This window comes from Danio rerio, chromosome 23 (assembly GCF_052040795.2).
Source record: "Danio rerio strain M-AB ecotype USA chromosome 23, GRCz13ab, whole genome shotgun sequence".
NCBI lineage: Eukaryota > Metazoa > Chordata > Actinopteri > Cypriniformes > Danionidae > Danio > Danio rerio.
The window spans coordinates 29,885,221-29,905,000 of NC_141043.1; the positions used below are offsets into that span (position 1 = coordinate 29,885,221).

The window sequence follows — 19,780 nt, forward strand, 5'->3', positions numbered from 1 at the left end:
ATATATAAAGGGGTACTATTAACATACAGTATCATATAACAAATTAACAATTTTCTGTAAATGATTAAGAAACAAATAATTTTTAATTTTTATTTATAACATTACCTGTTTGTAACACATTTCTAGTTGATTTGTAACAAAAGTTTTAGCAAAAGCCATATTAATGTAAAAACTATATATAATATTATAATTTAATGGATATATTCTAAATATAATAGATTATAATATAAATATAAAAACCCACACATACAGTACAATTTTACAACATCAGCTATGTACAATGTATAATTTTGTCCACAAAATGTACTTTGAGTAAAACAGTACTACATTGGCTGGTTATTCCAATGAAGGAATTTCCATGCTTGTAAAATCCTACATAATCATTCAAATTTATAATATAATTTATCATATAAAATAAAAACAATATTTCACTCAAAAATTTCACCTGTATCCACTGACTTCCACCAAAAAACAAATACTACAGAAGTCAATGGTTACTAGTTCCAAGCTTTCTTCAAAATGTCTTTTTTTTTGTTCAACAGAAGAAAGAAAGTCTAACAGGTTTTGTGCAAGTTAAGAGTAAGTAAACAGAATTTTCAGTTTGGGGTGAACCATCCTTTAAATTTCAAACATTTAACCATAAGATTTGACATCAAAAGAAGCAAACTCAGAGATCACAAGAATCAAATTCAGTCAATTGTGTTTAACTTTTAACAGGCAGTGTATTTACACAGCGAATGTTGCCAAGTAGTTTAGCGAGGTTGACTTACCTGTGTGGCTTCCCCTTTGTGTGGCGGCACGGCTCTCTTTAGCAAGGCACTGCATTTACTCTATTGTTAGCAGATAATATTACCAGCATCTTTTTGAGTACAGGGTTGGTTGAGTTTCGGGACACCCACTTAAACACAGGGTCAACAGAAAATCCTCGTATACTGCCAAGATCTTTGCATCTCTCAGCCACCTGAGTCTGTTGGTACAACAAAAACAGAGCAGATGCAGGATGAGCAAAGCGTGTAAATGGGGGAAAAAAAGCACAACAGCCCTCTCTGAGATTACCAGGATCTGATTACCGCTAATAACTTTCATTAATAGCTGTTGCTGAATTAGCTGTTGACATTAATATGGGTTCGTGCATGTTTATGCCTCAATAGGTTAGTAAAGAGTATTGATTTCAAGCTGTAATTAACCGGATACTCTGCTTTCTCAGAAATGTCAATTGAGGTGAAAGCAAATAAAAAGCGTTGAAAATAAAAGAAGAAGATGCTGAAAGAGTCCAATCAATCTCACAATAAATCTGGTGAATGTGTAAGGGGAAAAAAACAGCACAAATGCAAGCATTTGAGAAGACTTAGGTTAATCCTGCTGTCCAATTTCCTAGGATTTGACTTTCAAAGCCAGTCACAAAAACAGTGCATTTTAAGACAGGGAGTTTTTCCCAAAATATAAACACAGGCCAGTTTTTAGCTTGCTGTCTGACAACAAAGGACTTACTGCCCATGTGTCATCATAAGTCAACACTCTGTAATTCAGATTAAATTGTCCATGCTTCCCCAAATTTGCTCAGATGAGTCACCACTTTACCTCATGTCAGGGGTATTAGTAACTTCAAGGCTTTTTTATAGACGACAAACAGTGGAAATTAAATAAGACTTAACCAACTACAGTTCAGCTTAGAAATGAAATCTGCATCCAAAAAGACACTGAATAGATACACCACTTTGTTCTTAAATTATCTTTAAATATTTGTTCCAATTCTAAACATATTTCTTCAAACCATTTTTTCTAAGCAAAAACAAAGAAATAAAGAAAATGTGCCACTATTTTTAGATATTCCAGAAAACACCAACTATCATGTCATTCAGTGCAGCAAAATACTGAAAACCATATTTTGTTTTAATATTAAGAACAAGAATCATTTAGTTAAATATTTATCTAAAGACCATCATAGTGCAGCCCCCACTTTATACAGAGTATTTCTCAATTGAAATCTTACTGTGGTACTGTCCTTCAAAACACTCTTTTAAATTTCTCAGTTGATCATTGAATATTTTTCTGTAGGATCTCATATTCTCTTATATACGGTAGTCAGCATTTGAAGTGGACCAAAAAATTTTATTAAATTGTCCAAAGAGGAGAATGGGTGTTTTCCGACTGTTTTAATCCACTTTAAATGTTGACTCCTGTATAGGCATGGGCCGGTATAAGATTCTGTTTGTAGAATAACCTTTGATAAAAATATCTGGGTTTTACAGTTTCACGGTATTGTGATTAATTCTTTTAAAATGTCTTGGTAAAAAACAACAACTATTTCTCCATTGAACACAATATATTTTATTTTAAAAACATTTAAAATATTTAGGCTTTTTTATTTTAAACATGTCAGGCTAAACTATTTCAATAAATCACTTTCTTCATTAGTAACTTAAAAAGGCATTTTTGCATTGCTTCCCTTTCTTTAGATATAAAGTAAAGCCACTGCACTGTTCAACTCTATAGCATGCTTCTATGTTGGTGTATAAGTGACTTGTTTTAAAACAATTCTTGAATCTTGGACTGACCAGTAGCTTTTGATTTGGAGGGTTCTTTTGCTGTAGATACCATTGCCCTAAAAAACCCAATGAAATAGTCGTAAAAAACACATTAAAAACACAAAACGTACATATACCGTAGGAACGGTATAAAAGAAAATGTTTGCAGTTTCAAAACCTTGACTTTCCCAAACCGCGGTAAACCTTATCACGGTTAACGTTATCAGCCCATGCCTACTACTGTATATCAATAACGTCAGAATACATATGTTGTTTAATTTTTTTTTTATTTATTGTTTCGCATATTTTTGACGTTTTAATTTTAAGTAAATTTTTAGTAAGGTCAGAATAAGCTTGTTGCCTCAATTTTACATTATTTTATGTTTTACACACATTTTGACATTTTATGTTCACAGTTATTTAAAACACTTTAATAATATATACATATACATTGAATAGTATGTACATCAAATGACTTGAAATTACAGTACGGCTGCACAATATTTGAAAAATTACACAATGCATTATTTTTTTTATTCTGTGATATATATATATATATATATATATATATATATATATATATATATATATACATACATACATACATACATACATACATACAATTTCACTACATGAGTTTAATAAATGTTTGTAAAGAATATATGATTTTAGATAGAGATGTCCTGATTAGGTTTTGTTGCCCTCGAGTCCGAGCTATTTAATTTTCTATTGATACCGAAACCCAATTCGATACTTCTATAACACATAAAAAAAGAATAAAGAAGAGTAAAGAAACAGGTGTTGTGCCAAGAAATGCACCCCTGCCTGTGAAATGCATCCCCTTCATAGACTTTCATTAGCATTCTCAGTCTACATTTAAAAAAAAACAAAGGCCATAAATAATTAAAACATCAACTAATATGATTTTTACTTGATAGATCAAGCAAAAACAAGAAGTGAAAAGCATTTTAAAAATAGGTTTACAAATAAATGAAAAATATAATTTTGGACTGTAGTATAGACTGATGTAATAAGCCTTTTTCAAAAAAAGTAAGCTTTTTGGTTTTAAATAAATGAAAAATATAAAATTGTAGTTTTTAACTAAACCACACATTAAACAATCTACCTTCATTAATCTTATCAATATTTTATTGAAACTACATCTATTTATTAATATAAATATATATCTTCTCTAACGTAAGGGTTCATGGAACTCGCCTCAGTCACAGTCATTAGTTGCCATAACTCTATTATTCTTATTATTTTAATCAATTTAAGTTAATATATGCACATTTCGGGGTGTGTTTCTTTGCACAACACTGGCATTTAACCAATAGCCTCTCTGAAACAAAAATTATGTCAAGCCGTATGCGTTGCTGTTTCTGTGTGAAATCAAGAAAGATGTCTAACTCTGCCACACCATAACTGTAGATGTATTAAAAATAATGACTATATATATATATATATATATATATATATATATATATATATATATATATATATATATATATATATATATATACTATATATATATATATATATATATATATATATATATATATATATATATATATATATACTATATATATATATAAATATACAGTATGAGCATATATATGAGCACAAACCGTGTAATCGGGTCTGGACATCCCTAATTTTAGATATATTGGAAAGATTCCGTAGAGGGTACAATAAACAAATCTTCAAGCATAGATAAATTCAGTTAAGAAACATATGCTAGTTAAGTAAATAGTCTTTTGTAGTCAAAATGTATTCAGGTATGCAGTAATTGAATAATCAAATGTAAAATAATACCGCATAGTCTTTGTTTTATAAACAACTCAATAAAATTAATCGTTACTAATTTTTTAAAGTTACAAACGCTATCTTTTTTTTGTGCCTGGATGCTTTTAAAACCCTCACACAGTCCTCAAAAAAACAAAACATGATCAATCATAATCCAGACTCAACATTGCATATACTTGCGATGTGACTATTGCGAATGATCACATCGTGATATATTGTGCAGTCCTACTTAAAATTGTAATCTGACAAGGAAACTGAAATTAAATGGCTCATCTTCAATGAAATGTGCCAAAAATGTGGCTAAAAATAGAGAAACACTTCAAAGAAATAATGACCATTTCCAAAAAAAAAAATTCTTTTTTTTAGCATATGTCAATCCTTACCATAAATTCTGTTGGAATAGTAAAACATCTACAAGTAAAAAAAAAACATGTTAAAATGTATATCCCCTTCAACACATAATTTTGAAAGGCATGTATTATCGATTGAAATCAAACACAGCTATCTAAATAAAGTTACGGTGGTCTGTGGGAAACTTGGGCTGGTTTTCCCTTCATGGATCCCACTCTAGAGACACTGTGGCTTCACATTCTATTGCAAGCACTAATTTAACTTGGCAAGAAGATTCGACCATTCATTCGGCACTGACATGAGAGAAAAAATGTAAGGGATGATAACTTTAAACCTTTAACTTTGCTCCAGTGAAGCTATAAACAGTAATGCCTATGACAGGAGAAAGATCCTTTAACACTTCACACTGCATATTTACATAAAGAAAAAAAAAACCCACAGAAATATGTACGTATCTAATAATTATACATAGAAATATGACCAAATAACAGACACAACCATACCTTGTGCTAATTAACAGGCCTTATGTTATGATTGCATTCACAATTTTTTTTTAAAATAAGCTTCACGCACAAGCATTTTCACAAGTCAATCTGTCTTAAACATGCCTGAGATATTGATTTATAAGGTCTTCATTTGTCTCTGGGCTATTAACACTTTACAACCAGGCTTAGTTTGTTAGCATAAGTTAGTTATGATGAAAACTACTTGTAAGGCATTTATTCATCTTATGCTATAATTGTGTAGCTAAACTCAATGATTTCAAAATCTGTACATGTTTTATCTTCATGGACCTAATAAATAAACTCCAGATGTATTATTTTAACTAACAATAACAATAATGTATACATTGATGCTATTTCTTACAGCTACATGCAATTTATGTCATTTTGCATTTTTATTACCATAGTTTGAAACATTTACTTACTCTAATTTTATCTTTAAAATAAATAAATGAACAGATCTTTTTAATATTCCTGTCAAAGTAGCCCTTATTTTAAAACTAACATTTATATTGGTATAATACAAGACTTTCCCAGAGATGGGTTGTGGCTAGAAGGGCAACCGCTGCATAAAAACGTGCTGGATAAGTTGGCGGTTCATATCGCTGTGGGGACCTTGAATTAATAAAGGGACTAAGCCGAAAAGAAAACAAATAAATCAATAATACAATACATCCTTATAGAAGCTTTGGCAATTATCGCAGCAAAGAAAAACTGTTAGCTTCATATGCCCACCAAATAAAAAGTCATTTATATATATATATATATATATATATATATATATATGAGTTATAGTGTGGTTTATTTTTTTTTATTCAATTTTGTACTGTTATATATATATATATATATATATATATATATATATATATATATATAGATAGATAGATAGATAGATAGATAGATAGATAGATAGATAGATAGATAGATAGATAGATAGATAGATAGATACTGTTGTTTCTCTTTTGTCTGTCACAAAAATCTGATAATTAAATAATAATAATAATAATAATAATAAAGCATGGCATTACATAGACTCACTACACTGAATTCTCACCACACTTGCTAAACAGTAAATCCCCAATAACAAACTCTAAAATGTGAAGAATGTCTCTCCACACTAGTAGTGCACTGCATTGGGAGCCCCTTTGCAGTAGTAGTGTCACTCCAGCCGAACGCAAGCTCAACATACCTTGATTTTATACGAGGCAAACGCAGCTGCAAATCCTGTACTCCTGCACTTACTCTACTGTAAATTCGCTTTCATCTGCAACTGTAACATGTTGCCCTGAGGTCTTCCTACACCGCCGCTGCTCCTGCTAACAAGCCCTACTACAACACACTGCAAAACAAGCACACGTTTCGAGAGTACGAGAAAACACATCCGTAGGGCAAGCAGCGGGACTCACCGAAAGCACCCATGAATCAGCAGCTCCAGGAGCGAAAGCGCGGAGTGGAAGTGTGTCGCTGGTCCGCGGGAGAGTGACTGTGGCTGGGCGATGGTTACATTATTCTCGCGCACGCCGCTCTTCCAGTCACGTTCGTCTTCATGCTTCTTCACGCGCTGCTACGATCCGCTGGAGTCTGGAGTCCCCCTAGAGGTGCACTGTGTGTGTGTGGTGTGTGAGTGTGAGAGTGTGTACATTGTGGGTAGACAGACTGATAGTAAAACCAGAATTTTTTGACATTGTGGTGACCGGGTTAATAAAATGAGATAAATAACCATGAAAGAGGAGAAAATGTGAAAGGATTTTTTTAGCTCCAGGAATGATTCCTCATTAAAAATATTACAGTAATTTATAGTAAATATTATAGTTTATACACTATAATACACTAATACACCATAATACACTATAGTGTGTTTTATACTATTGCCTATAGTATTTAGAACACTGTGTTATGAATGTTATAACATAGCTACTGTAGTGGCTAAGTGATAGTTCACCAAAAACTAAACATTCTATCATCATTTACTCAACATTAACTTGTTCCAAACTTTCTGTCTTCTGCAGAAAGATAATTTGAAGAAAGCTGGAAATCTGTGACCACAGACTTCCATAGTATTTAATTTTCCTATATGGATTTTGAATGGTTACAGATTTTTACGCTATGTTCAAAATATATTTGAATTTGTGTTTAACAAAAGAAATATACCCATAAAGGTCTGGAATCTTTTAAAGGTAAGTAAATGGTAAATTAATTTTTTGTGATCTATCCCTTTACTATTGTGAACTGCATGATAAGCTGTAATAAATACTGTAGTTTACCTTAGTTTTTACTACAGCAAACTATGGTTTAGTTTAGTAAAAAATACCCTAGTTGTAGAAAACGTAGCATTAGTTAATTAGTTTATAAAACATTACATTTCCAACTATAGAATTACCACAACAGATTAATTCAAGTACTTTATTATAGTATGGTTCTAAAACATTGAAGTATTTACTATGAATTACTATAGCATTTAATTTTCATGGGATGTTTAATATAATATTAGCTTAGTATTAAAATAATAACATTAAATGGAAAGTCTCTGCTTTTAAACACTTCGTCAGTTGAAATTAATATTGACTCCTGATAGGATTGAGTTTGAGACTGAACTGAGGTTGCAAATTGTGTTAATAAACAAGTTAAAAACGAATACTAAGTTGGTAAAGTTGTAAATATCTACAAATACACACAATTTGGAAAATAATCTATATTTTGTTCAGTACTGGTGACATTTCAGTTGTTTTGAGTAAATGAAAAGGTGTCATGTTTTTAGATGTTCATATTAATCATACACAACAAATTTCATAGCTTCAGAAGAGTTAAGAAATCGATAAAATAGAATATATCTGAATTTTAGTCACAACAAATGAAAATAATTGTCATTCTGGCCAACGAAGAAAAATTAAGGTTTTTTTTTGTTTCAAGTAATTTTTTTGTCAAAATTAAAACATGAATTAAAGATAATATTTTACCTAATTGTCTGGTGTTTTTTACTCACTCTTCTTTGGCTTAGTTCCTGCCTTATCAGGACAATTATTTTACTGCAGAAGTACTTATAGCCACACACTCTCCGATTAACACTCCGACGAATTTAGTTGATCAAATTCACTTACTGTATACTGCATGTCTTTGGACCCTTTACCAGCATTTAATATCCTGATTTAAAATCACTTTTGATTTAAAAAATGTGGGTAAAATATGGCAAAACCCATCTGCTGGGTTAAATCCTTATAATCAAATATGTGCTCAAAATATATATATATACAGTTGAAGTCAGAATTATTAGCCCCCCTGAATTATTAGACCGCTTCTTTATTTTTCCCCAATTTTTTTTTAACAGAAAGCAGATTTTTTCAACACATTTCTAAACATAATAATTTTAATAACTCATTTCTAATAACTGATTTATTTGATCTTTACCATGATGACTGTAAATAATATTTGACTAGATATTTTTCAAGACACTTCTATACAGCTTAAAGTGACATTTAAAGGCTTATCTAGGTTAATTAAGTTACAGTAACTAGGGAGGTAATAGGAATTAGGCAAGTTATTGTATAACAGTGATTTGTTCTGTAGATTATCAAGAAAAAATATAGCTTAAAGGGGCTAATAATTTTGTCCCAAAAATGGTTCATAAAAAAATCAAAACTGCTTTTATTCTAGCCAAAATAAAACAAATAAGACTTTCTCGAGAGGAAAAAATATTAGCAGACATACTGTGAAAATGTCTTTGCTCTGTTAAACATTATTTGGAAAATATAAAAAAAAGAAGAAAAAAAATCGAAGGGGGCTAATAATTCTGACTTCAACTGTATATAAACTTTTTCTCAGTGGTTTCGGTACATTTCTCATAATCAGAAATGACATTTTCTAAACGGTAAGTACAACACCACGTATTACCTGCAAAACTGGTGGCTCAGTGGTTAGCACTGTCGCCTCACAGCAAGAAGGTCACTGGTTCGAGCCCCGGCTGGGCCAGTTGGTGTTTCTTTGTGGAGTTTGCATATTCTCCCTGTTTTTTACATGGGTTTCCTTCAGTTGCTCCAATTTCACCCACAGTCCAAAGATATGCAGTATAGGTGAACTGAATAAGCTAAATTGGCAGTACTGTATGAGTGTATGAGTGTGTATGGGTGGATAAGGAATATGCTGGATAAGTTGGTGGTTTATTTTTCTGTGGAGACCCCTGATAAATGAGACTAAGCCAAAGGAAAAAGAAGTTGGGTATAATATGGCCGAGCCCAACTGCTGGGTAAAATCTTTATCATCAAATATTTTACTCTAAATGTGACTGAATCCAACATTTTAATGTGTGTATATATACGTTAAATGGGTCTGTTTTGATTTTACCCGCAGACTTGGTGTATTTGTATATTATGCATATCTTATGAATACACAAAAATATGATGTTATACATACAGTATAGTCAACTTTTAATGTGATTTGAACTATTTCATCAAAGTTGTCCTAAACTATTGGAAAAGCACCCATACTTGTCTTATGACAATTTAGAAAACATTTTCATCCACTTCAAATGCCAACTACTGTGTGCCGGCATATGAGCTAAAGTGCTCGTAACTCTAATTTGGTCAAAACATGTTTTACTTTAAATCTATTATGTCATCAGGTTTCTGGTTCAGGTGAGGGTTTGTAGGAAAAATGCAAACCAGTTGAAAAGAGGGCACTGGGTCTAAAAGAGGGCGCATCTAAATGTGTGTTTGTGCCAATGCATGAAGGAACATTATGCATAAAAAAAACAAGAACACAAAAATATTTTACGTGTTCACCCTGTTGACGCTGTTATTATTCTCTGTTGTGAAAACACACACTATCAGCCGGTCTGGACACGCTTGACTGATATTATGGGATAGATAGACAGATATGCAGACAGACAGACAGACAGGCGGATGGATAATATATGGATATTAAATGTTTTTGGTATTAGAAGTTTTTTTTAAAGACAATAGATAATTATTCAAGTTATTCAAGGTTTCAATTCAGTTCAAGTTTATGTGTATAGTGCTTTTCACAATAATTTTTGTTTTAAAGCAGCTTTACAAAAGGTGTACTTTATTGCATTACAATCAGATTAAGTTAAAGTTACAATAAATATAAGTTATCATAAAAATACATAGTTTACCTGCATTTTTATTGCATATATAGTCTATGTGTACATGTTTAATGAAGTGTATTTGTGTATTAAGTGTACGTGTTCTGGAAATTATAGTGACAGCTTATTGGAAGTTTTTTAAAGAGGTAAAAAAGAAAATAGATTAGAAAGTGTTCTAAGCTTCTTTATTGTGCCCTGAGGGAGACATTTTCAGTCAAAAGTTAAACTCAAAACACTTTTTTGACTCAAAGGTAATACTTCAGCATACCCTGAAACAATAAAAAGCAATAAAATATTAAAAGACAATGCACGAACACATACTGAACACATGAACATACACATAATCATCATAATCGTGTATTACAGACAGACAGACAGACAGACAGACAGACAGACAGACAGACAGACAGACAGACAGACAGACAGACAGACAGACAGACAGACAGACAGACAGACAGACAGATAGATAGATAGATAGATAGATAGATAGATAGATAGATAGATAGATAGATAGATAGATAGATAGATAGATAGATAATATTGATGGCATGATTTTTCCCAATATTCTATTCATGTTGTTTTTATTGTATTATTGTAAACGTGTAACATAATAATAATAAACAATGAGTAGGTGTGTCTGAAGCATTGACTGCTGGTGTATGTTCTTCATCAGCAAAATTAATGACGGCACATGACAAACAGCCTTGTGGCTTCACTACCTTTTAAAGTGCTTGTTCTGGACAGTGTTTTCTTTCTGTTTTGCTTTTTGGAGCTCCATTGTGAAGCTTGCCTGAGGATTCAGCACTGATAAAAACAATATGCGCTCCTGTGTTTGTGTGTGAATGTGTGTGTGTGTGTGGTTAGTGGCCTCACTATGCAAATAAAGCTTTATTTGTTCTGCGTACAGAGCACATAACCTTTGAGTGCAGTTTGATCTGCCTGTCAGAGCTGCTGTCCCTCTGCTTTTGGCCCTCAATCTGTTTTTACTGTTTTAGGCAGATCTCACGCATATGCTAACATCCGTTTCATTTACAGTCATTCACAAATTCATTTAAATCTTTAAATAATCTAGCCCCTGTTTATCTAACCAACCTTCTGTCTCGCTACAATCCAACCTGCTCTTTAAGATCTCAAAACTCAGGGCTTCTGGTAGTACATATAACAAAGTCAAGTAAAGGAGGTCGAGCTTTCTCTTTATGGCTCCTAAACTCTGGAAATGCCTCCCTAATCATTTCTGGGGCTCAGACACACTCTCGCAGTTCAAAACTAAAGACTCATTTTTTAGAAAAGCATACACTCAATGCATTACTTAACGGTATGGCGCATGAATGTGATCCAAGCAGGCGTTTGCATCACCTTTATATACACTATAAACAGCAGCTAGGCTAATTATTCTCTTTATTCTCTAGACCCACCTGGGGATGCTCATCCCGAGGCCCACAGAAATTATGCAGTGCCACTGATGTGATCCAAGACCTGCGAAGAAATGATCCCAAGGTTTCCATAATCCTGGACCAGGCCATTTCCTGAGCTGTGGTCATGGAGGAGTGGATAGCATGAGACTGATTCCTGTGAGACTCCAGAGACAGACGAGTCTTCGCTGACGTGCAGCGTTCTCCAGCCTCGGTGCCTAGACCGCAGATCTGCACAAGACGTTTGGTAGGAGGAGAAATGATCGTGCTCAACTGAGCCTGGTTTTTTTCAAGGTTTTTTATACTTCACTTTCATCAATTGGTGGTGTTTTCTTCTCTGCTGTCACCAACAGCTTGTATGGTTCGGGACTAGTAGAGCTGCGCATCGATGGATTTGCTCCTCAGTGTTCAGACTCTCAGCAATGAAAATTAAACCACACTCAACTGAACTGAACTAAATCAAACTGAACTTAAACTCTGAAAATTGGACTGACACTGTTTCAATTAACTAATCTTCTAATCTTGTGAAGCAGCTTTGACACAATCTATTTTGTAAAAGCGCTATACAAATAAAGATGAATAGAATTTTTTTAACCAGCCTAACAAATGTAAACATTGTACCACCTTTTGGGAGATGATCTGGCCACATTTTGGAAATAAATGAATAAATGGAAATATTCAGGATATCAAGATCAGCAGGCATGAGCTTACATAATTATATACACATTCAGTAAATAAACAAACAAACAAACAAACAAATAAATAAATGAATGAATATATTATATTGCATGAGTATACAACCACATTTATATTAATTATATATACAGTTTAAGTCAGAATTATTAGCCCCCTTGTTTTTTCCTCCAATTTCTGTTTAACAGGGAGAAGATTTTTTTCAACACATTTCTAAACATAATAGTTTTAATAACTCATTTCTAATAACTTATTTATTTTATCTTTGTCATGATGACAGCAAAAATATTAGACTAGATATTTTTCAAGACACTTCTATACAGCTTAAAGTGCCATTTAAAGGCTTAACTAGGTTAATTAGGTTAACTAGGCAGGTGAAGGTAATTAGCCAAGTTATTGTGCAACAGTGGTTTAGTCTACAAATAATAATTTTTAATAATAATAATAACTGTTTTTATTCTAGCCGATATAAAACAAATAAGATTTTCTCCAGAAGAAAAAATATTATCAGACATACTGTGAAAATGTCCTTGCTCTGGGAAATATTTAATAAAAAATCGAATGGGGGGTTAATAATTCTGACTTTAACTGTACCACTTATATAAATAAATATTAATTACTACTATTAATAATAATAAAAACAACAAAAATACACTTTCATATATAAATAATAAATACTAAAAATAGCACTATTGCTGCTATACTATTAGCTTACCACTACACAAAAAAAATATTCTTAAATTAGCAGTTTTCTGCATTTTGTGATTCATGTTTTTGTTTGTGCTTTCAGATTGCATTATGGGACCTTGATCGTTCTTTTAACAACCTTTAACCTTGAAAAATTACTTTTATTTACTTTTTAATAGTTTAAAGTGACATATTGTCTAGTTTGGTGTTGTAAATTACAAAAACCTTGTAATTAACTGACTAAAATACAGACTAAGATATTATTTCTTATACCTTATATAATTTCAAACTACTAAAATTATAATAAAACTAATAACTAATAAAAGTCATTTTGTCAAACTGGAGTTGAAATTTTAACATCAAAAATTGACAGAGCCGAAAAATATGGAAGTTAATTTTATATAGTGTACTACTAATAAATATATATTATATAAAATGTAAAATAATAATTCTGAAAAAGGTCAGCAACCAAGCTGGTAGCCAGCTAATGAATAAATTTATATGAGCAATATCACCTTCGTAGCAGTGTAATATGGCTGTATATTGGCACTGGTGTTTTAATTAATTTATTTTAATTAATTTAATTAGCTGGTGTTTTAATATTAATTAATCCATCTTGTGGCTGAACGTCAACTGTCTTTGCTCTGCTCAGTATGACAGAGGCTAATGGTCGCCGACGTAGTGAATCTCCCACATCGGGATTATAAATATAGGCATTACATCATAAATAAACTGCATAGTTGCAATCTGAACAACTATATTCTTAACAAAAAAGCCACAAAAGTACATTATGTTGTCCAACAGCCGCAATATTTGTCAAACTTCAGTTAGTTTTTTGATCTGCTTTCAGATCTGCCCGAGTAATACACATAGGTGAGGAGGCTGTATGAGTGCTGATACTGTACGGCTATCAGCCAATCATATTCGAGAACCAGACAGAAGTGTATAGCTTACAATATGGCATTGCCTTATCTTTATAACATGATTTAGGATTCTTGAATGAGTAAAAATATACAAAGAGATAAACGCAGTTTTTCCTGAATGACTAAAAAAGTCCTGGAAAAGCAACACTATATCTCCTTTTCAATATTCCTTCATTTCCAAGCAAAATGTTCGATGAGGCCAAGTCTACACTAAACTATAACTCTTCTACTCCACAGTATAAGCAAACACATGATAAAAAGTTGGCCAAAGCTTTCCTCTCAGCGCAAACAGAAAGTCACGCTGAATAAACACTTCCTCCCATTACACTAAAGTGCCGACCAACCAGATCAATAACTGACCACACAAACACACTCTTTAACTTTCAAATAAACCCTTATCCCACTTTTACAGCAAGAAGAAAATATTTTCGGATGTGAACTTTGAGTTATTGGAGCTGGGCTGCGGCCTTCCTACATCAAGCGCAACCTTCTGTTCTGTTCTGACTCGATTCTGTCTGAAGCTTTCATTTCCTGCCTTAAATCTTCAGCAGCCCCAAGCAAAGCATGAAATTGGAGGTCAGAGGAAAAACTACACTTGTCTTCCCAGCAGGTTCAAAATACCGTCCTCACCTGCTTTAGAACACTCTCATTTTTGTGTTTGTGTGTGTGTGTACTTGTATTTCTTACATTGTGGAGACCACAAGTATATCAATACATTTCATTACATACATATCATTTTTTTGTGTCCATGAAGAAAACAGCTCATAAATTATTGAGTTTAGGGTTGGGGTAGGAGATGATACAATTTCTTTATAGTTTAAAATTCATTATAAATTATATTTAAAAAGCTGTGCAAGTAATGAGCTGAATCAACACAATTCTTGAGTTTTTTTAGGAGACAACTTAAGGAGAGGCAAGGCAAGTCTATTTATAGCACATTTCATACACAGTGAAAATTTTAAGTGCTTTACATAAACAGAAATAAAAGAGACAAATACTATAGAAAAGAAATAAAAACAGATTAAAATGTGTTAAAACAGGTTATAAAAGAATTCAAAAGTAGAGAAAAACATAATGGTGCGATCTGTCAGATGTAGTACTCATTCAGTAAAGGCACAGCTAAACAGATGTGTTTTAGGTTGTGAATGTGCCTAAATTAACTTAATAAAACTTAATTGTTTTATGTTCAGTCTACTTACATATGCACAAAAAAATTGGTTAACTTGATTAATTTGTGTCGAGACAACATGAAGAAGTTGTGTGGAACCCAATATTTTTTTTTTTACAGTGTACACTATAAAGACTCCAGGGTTTCACACACTTTCTTTATGGTGCACCATAAATTGAGACAATTTTTGACTTTATTAATGTTTCCTTTTGTTATTCAGAAATGCTCTGCATATGTTTTATGAATATGTCTTGATAAGTGTAAAAGCAGCTCTAGGAATGTTGTGCATTTCCTTTGTTTATATAACTTCATAGGTTAACTACTCTTTAATTTTCACCTCTAATGTGAAGCTGAAGAACACTAAAAGGTGTCTCCAGGAATCTTTTATTTTTATAGTGTGTCCCAATATAAATTGTTTAAGTTAACTTCATCGTTTTACAAATTTAGGTTGATTGAACATAAAGCAATTAATCCCCCCCCAAAACTCAAGAATTTTGTTGCTACAGCTCATTATATATAAGTAGTTTGAACAAGCAACAAAACATTTTTTGAGTGTATGTGTGTCTGTACCTGTTTATGTGGTTTTACAAGGACATGTAAATGTGTAATGACATGGGTATGTCCTATAGCTTAACTTTATTAAGGTGGTTTCAAAACACTGCAAATTATACTTAACAGGGTCTTTCAACATTCAAGATTTGCCACTGCAGGTTTCCTTAAGGGTTGGGTTTAGTATAGGATAAGACCATATAATAAGCAGTTTATACAATATAAAAAACATTATGCCTATGGAGAGTACTTGTAAACCGCATACGAGCAATTCCAGCATTATGAATGTGACATTTTCAGTAAAAACTCAAAACATTAAATCTCATAGAAAGCATATGTTGATATTATATTGAAACATCTGTTTATATTTTCCAAAACAACTTACTACAGAGTCATGAGATCAGAAAAATATCAATCTATAAACATTTTTTTAGATTTCAAATGAGGAACATAAACATGCGTTATGAATGTGACCAAAAAAGTCTGTGAATTTACAGTATACAACATACTTTGTAGAAATGCAGCAAATTTAACTGCACAATACACAGAAACAATACTAATCAAAAGGATAATTGGGTCTATATGGAACAAAGATGGTTGATTTATTTGACATTTTTGCATTTATGAGGAAAACACTTGGTTGTGTTATAGATGTGACAGTTGTGAAACTGGCACTTGTGTGACTTTGTTTAATCAAATACGATTGTTTGAAAACACTGACAGAGACATTTTTGAGTATTTTTAATGTACTCTGAAATATAAGCCTACATAAAAACTTAGAAAGGGGTTCACTATTTTGGTAAAAATGGAATTGCATGAAATAGCATGGAATTGCCCATATACAATGTAATTATGATAATAATATTAATAATAATAATAATAATAATACATTGTATTTAAAGTGCCTTTCAAGAAACTCAAGGTCACTGTAACATATATAGACACAATTCTATAATTAAAAAACAATAATCCGACAGTAAAAAAATAGAAAAGATGATAATATACAAAGACCAAATACAAAATGTAGTAGAGCAGTTATAATGAGTATGTTGTTTGGAACAGATGAGTTTTAGGTCTGGATTTGAACAGAGAAAGAGAGTGTAAACTGTAAAAAAAAATATCCTGGTTGCCTTAATTTTTTAAGCTGAATCAAATTAACCTTATAAGTCCATTGAACTTATATTATGTTAAACTGATTTAAAACTGCTTGGGTAGCTTATACAATTAAGTTAGAACATGATTAACTTAGTTTAATAAGTTACAATGACTTAAAAACATATGCTGTCAGGACTATAGAGCATTTTTTTCAGTGTTGTGGTTTTTTTGTGGTTTACAAAGATAGTTTTTTAAGGTGGTTTATAAAGACATGCCTTGTGTCCTCGTAATTAAAAATTCTTATAAGACATTCTTAATGGGGTGTTTTGACAACCTAAGTGTTGGATTTAGGCACAGGGCCCTATTATTAATACAGTGGAAAAAAAATTATTCATTGGAAATGGTTGCAAACCATTTTAATGGGCAAACTCATCATTCAGTTTTCTCTAGCTTAGTCCCTTTATTCAGGGGTCTCCACAGTGGAATAAATTGCTAACTTATCCAGCATATCTTTTACACAGTGGATGCCCTTCCAGCTGCAACCCAGTACTGGGAAACACTCTCACATTCACACAAGCATTCATACACTAGGGTCAATTTAATTTATTCAATTCATCTATACTGCATGTGTTTGGACGAACACAAGCAGAACATGTAAACTCCACACAGAAATGCCAACTGACTCAGCTGGGACTGGAACCAGCGACAGTCTTGCTGTGAGGTAATTGTGCTAACCACTGAGCTATACTGTGCCATATGGGCAAACAATCACATTAAAATCAGAAGGCTAACGTTCATCTTAATTTGTTTGTTTAAATTTAGCCCATATAAATTACCTTAAATTAATACAATTAAAAAGTAATAAAATTAATATTTTTTTTCACTGTTTTTACTGTATAAAATACATCACGACTGTATGTATAGTCCCTGTACCACTGTGTGTGTGTGTTCTATGTATTTTGTCTGTTGGATCACCAGTCAAGTTGATGTTTGATGGATTTTTCCTATAAACATCACGCAACAATCTCATGCCTCCTCTCACCCATTTGTGTCACCCTCAAACAGTCGATGTTTGTCTTTTACTGGTCATTCCATTTTTCCAGTAATTAATGCCACACTACACTGTAATGCTTCAACACTAAAACATGTTCACAAAACAATATTCAGAGGATAAATAATCATTTTTCTTAAGGGCAATGCAGTTTAGCAAAAGATTGGAAGACTGTTACATTTACCAAATATTCATTTATGTTTCCATATATCTGGAAGAGAGACAAAGAGGGAGAAAAGTTTACATTTTAAGAAGCCTCCATAATAAAAACCCAACAATACATTTTCTGATCGATTAACACCAACAAATAAAAACAAAACTATTAAAATGCAATAAAACAGGTATAAAAGGCAAAAAATAAATCCTAAAAAGACGCAAAAAGTAGTTTGTCTTCAAAGAGCTCAAGAAATATCATTTTAAGGCACCAAAGCAAATCAAAGAGACAAAATCATTAGTGGCTTTTAAAATACCTGATATCAACTAAAATCCTTGATTTCACATTGGGTAAAAACATTGAGATAAAAAAATCTTCTGAATTTATATATAAGTTTTGTTCAACTGTGTTTTATAGTAATTTTAGATATCAATTTACACTTTTTCTATTGTTCAATATTACATTTACCAAAAGGAAAAACTTGTATGAGGAATATACTTTTATTTTGGTATTCAATATTTGTCTTTTTCAACAGATTTTATGGTAACAAAATATTAAGTTGCCTACTGCTGCCATCTAGGGTTTAAAAGAAACACTGCAGTAGCTTTCCTGACAAGATCAATCCTGTTCCTGGAGATCTACCTTGAGCACCCCTAAATTAGACACTCATCTTATCTTCCAGTAATCGATATTTTTTTACATGTCACCGCTGTGAAGTTTTCCAAGTCTAAAAGAGAATCCTCAAAGTTATTGTTTTATGTTTGCAACACTCACTTCCACAAACGCAATGAATAAAATGATTATGCGATTAAGTATACAGCAAATGCAATTTCTGCATAGCTTAGGCAAGAACAAAAACAAAAGTTAATTCTATAGTAATACTGAATTCAAGCTTTTAGAAATTGTACCTTTGAGAAAATTAATTAATACATAGTTAAGTAAATCCTACTCAACTTTCTGATACCGGTGTTACCATAAATTTCATCAACTTATTCTGTATTAGGTTGTACCATTTTGTATGACATCTGGGTCTTATTTTCAATTCAAAACGTCAAGAAAATAAATAAATACTGTAAAAAGTACCAAACAGTGTCTACAGAGCTGAATTGAGCTATTTAATCACCATTTGTTTCGTAGATATGTGTAGCCTTAAACACAGACCGTATGCATGTCACTTTTAATATTATGTTTGTTAAATTAGGTGACGCGGTGGAGACAGATTTTAGATTATTTCGAAATTAAATTGATAACAATTCTAACAATTTACCAGTAAAATTTGCTTTTAAATATTTTAGATTTGCAAGCAGGAAGTTTGTAAACAGATCTGATTGGGACATTCAACCATTTTAATCAAAACAATCTGTTTTTCCATTTAAATAATAATAAAAAAAAATTTAGCCCAAAGCCAACAACTCTTCTAGAACTTCCAGAGGAAAAACGTTTATCAGACAAACACATTTAATAGTCAATACCTGTTCAATTTATGTTTTATTTGCTCCACGGTTAATGCTAAAACATTTTAAATATAGATAGTATTTTATTAGCAATAGCTTATCATCGTTTTTAACTTTTACCACAAGTTTGTGTGAATATATATATATATATATATATATATATATATATATATATATATATATATATATATATATATATATATATATATGAGTCTTATATATATATATATATATATATACACTGTAAAAAATTTCCAGGTTTTCACAACAAGTTACTGTAATTTTTCACAGTAAATTACATTAGTATC

At 31.8% G+C, this 19,780-nt stretch overlaps 1 protein-coding gene across 2 annotated transcripts in view; it reads right to left on the bottom strand.

Moving 5' to 3' along the window:
- adcy6b (adenylate cyclase 6b) overlaps positions 1 to 6,756 on the bottom strand; it is a 101,078-nt gene extending 94,322 nt beyond the window's left edge. For both annotated transcript variants that reach the window (XR_015523664.1, XM_087307269.1), the window contains exons 1-2: positions 6,595 to 6,756; positions 771 to 967 (exon numbers count right to left, since the gene is read on the bottom strand). The gene's annotated coding sequence lies outside the window, so the exon portion shown is untranslated. The remainder of the gene's footprint in view (positions 1 to 770; positions 968 to 6,594) is intronic.
- Positions 6,757 to 19,780: the final 13,024 nt, after the last annotated feature.